Raw genomic sequence first — 3,220 nt, 5'->3', positions numbered from 1 at the left:
CAGCAGAAATGATTCCGTTTGCACCATGGTCGTTATTTCCTGCTGCTTAAATCTGTGCTGTAGTGCTATAAAAATTAGTCTCGCGTAGCCAGACATTCAGACTGACGGCTGAAGGTCTGGAATTCATGGCAGCTTCTTCGTCAAACAACCAATCACAGTTAGTTTCATTCGCAGCACGTTTCGGGGCATGGAAATGCTGCCTCAATAACAGACCGGTGTGTAAAACTCTCGGACGTATTTGAAAGATTCTGTGCCGCAAACTTAAATATTTTACATACTTTGAGAATCCAGCGTTTAGTTGATCCTGATTTATAAAATTAAGATACAGCTTGCGATTCTCTCCGAAAACAGCCAAGCTCCTGGAGGCGAGCCGTGGCGGAGCTGAAGAGTCGCGAGCACTTACACTTACTAACCATCACAGACATTTGATGCAGTTTTACACAGTTCTTATATGACCGGGATCTTTGATTGCTGGGGCTTCTCCATCTTCCAGACACTGTGCAAATCCAGTGTCAGAATGTACCTCGTTATAAAACATTTGTCACCGAAATGACGGGAACAAATAAAGCCGCTTGAGAAAGTCCGTTGCTGCCTTGGAAAAACAAATTGCATCCACGGTTCACATAACACTGAATAAGGTTATCTTTCCTCACATCCAAAAACACACTCTTTAGAGATATTAGGCTTGTTTTTTTTATTTTATTTATTGGTTTATTTAATAGGGACCATGCATATTCATGAACATTGTTGTATAAATATACACCATGTAAATATGCCAGAATTAGTAACAATAACTACTTTTCATCTGCAGTCCCTAGGCAGGTAACATAAAACTAACATAAAGACAGCCAACAATAATACAACATTCATTCACTATAAATGAAAAGATACACATAATGGTGACATATACATTGACAACAAACAACAAAACAAACAAAAATACATGATGGAGAAGACATTGTTCATCCACCTCTATACTGCATTCAATTTAACAGTGAAAGTGTATGAGTGATAAATGTGTGACAATTAAAAATGAATATTAATATTTAAAAATATATAAATTGACACTTTTTAAAAACACTTTTTAATCTATTTTTATATCATTTTAATCAACGTTTTATTTAAATTGTCCTGTGTTTCACTTAAATAGTCCCATATGTATGTATGTATGTATAAATAAATAAATATTCAGTTTAGTCTCTCAATTAATGTGAGGTCACAAAAACTGCATGTATAATAATTATACAATATTAGAAAAATGTTTTTAAATATGTTTTAAATATATAATAGGCCTATTATCAAGATAAACTGGCCACCCCATTTTCTGTTTTATTAATAATATATGCACGCTGGTCTGTTGTCCCAAATATTGCTAAACCATTTTAAAGTCATAACTTGCACATTAAACTTTCATTTAATATGCATTGATGTAATTCAGAGAGAAATTAGGAGGCATGGGGGAACTTTTGGAAGTAAAACAGCAACATGAAAACAGCAAATCAGCTAAATGCACTCAATTACAAATGGTTTAAAAATGTTCTAAGCTGAGAAAGCAGCACATTTTGCTATTCTAATGGAATTCCTAAACAGGGCACTGTGATCTAAGTGTATTGAGCAAAATGTGTGTCCTAAACCTTGACCTTGCTGCCGGACACACTGTCCCTCGAGAGCTAAATGAGCAAAGAGACCACAATGATTCATTACATCCCTCTCTTGCACAGCATATCATATATCCATCTGCTTTTGCCCTATCATCTGCACAAGCATATTTACATACTGTTACCATATGCAGGTACATGGCTATTTGACCATAAAATTCTGATTTACCTTCACTCCCCAAATTCTGGAAAGGATGTTATGTAAGTACTTATATAGTTATATAACCTTGCGGATGAGAAATAGGAGGAGATGTCCCATATCAAACAAACACTTTCTGACTTTGAGCCACTGTTTTCCATCACAGTTTCTACAAAAGCATTTAACTTAATGCAGGATACACGAACCAGATAGTTTACAATTAGCACGACCACAGAATGCGGCAGGATATGATTGCGGCATGACTGGTTTATAAAAATTTCCAAAGTAAATTTCCAAAATGTAACTTTCATTTAAAATATGATAAGATTCTCCTGTCTATTTTTATGTACTATTAGTAACTAGCAAGCAACTGGTTATGTTGTTTATATAATGTTATATTGTTTAGATCATCTTTATAGATAGATAGATAGATAGATAGATAGATAGATAGATAGACAGACAGATAGATAGATAGATAGATAGATAGATATTGAAGAAACATTTTTCATTATTATTATCAGAATATTTATATATCTAAGAATCTTTGATGGATACAAAGTTCCAAAGAGCAGAATTTATTTGGAAAATAAGTATTTTGTAATTATACATGTCTTGTCACTTATGATCAGTTTAATTCAAACTTGCAGAATAAAGTATTTATTTAAAACAATCTTACTGACCCCAAACCTTAAAACAGTATTGTGTGTATAAAGGCTTAAATAAAATGTTATATTTGAGTTTAGTGTTCATTTTTATATTCATTCATGTTTGGATATTGATCTTTTGGCTTTTGATTTTAGTTCAACAATCCACAAATACAAAAGACAAAAAGACAAAATAATAATAATAATAATCAAGAACTTGCCATATACTGCAAGTAGCAGCATTTATGTAATCTAAAACTGAATGTCAGCTATAACACTTGATATACACTTAATATATGAGCCAACTGCATATAACTGACCACAGTGAAACCGCGACCACAATTTCCTGGAGTACTGCTAAAGAAAGCTAAAAGCCCCCCAGAACTTTTCCAACGGAGGAGGATGTTGCTGTGTTCTTCTTACATCACTCACAACCAGGAACATTCTGTTCTTTAAAACAGCTGAATTCCTCCAAAAAGATAAAGTCAGGGAACCACCTCTGACCTTCACAGTATTTAGGCAGCTGTAAAACTTATAACTTTGACAGGTTTGGTTGCGCCAGAATGGGAGCTGGATGTTTTTCAGTCAAGTGCAATCTTGTTCATGATGGCTCTCTAGGGCCTTTTGGATGATACCACACATAAAGACCATCAGAGAACACTCAAAGATGAAAAAGATAGCACATTCTGCACTAAATCTGTTCTGAAAACAGTCCTGATGCATTAAAATCTGCGATATGAGCAGTCTCACCCTTTCTTTATTATCCTTCATCAACAGAA

Source organism: Sinocyclocheilus rhinocerous, unplaced genomic scaffold (assembly GCF_001515625.1).
Source record: "Sinocyclocheilus rhinocerous isolate Xijiao unplaced genomic scaffold, SAMN03320098_v1.1 scaffold1311, whole genome shotgun sequence".
Classification (NCBI taxonomy): domain Eukaryota; kingdom Metazoa; phylum Chordata; class Actinopteri; order Cypriniformes; family Cyprinidae; genus Sinocyclocheilus; species Sinocyclocheilus rhinocerous.
This window is presented reverse-complemented; position numbering follows the sequence as displayed.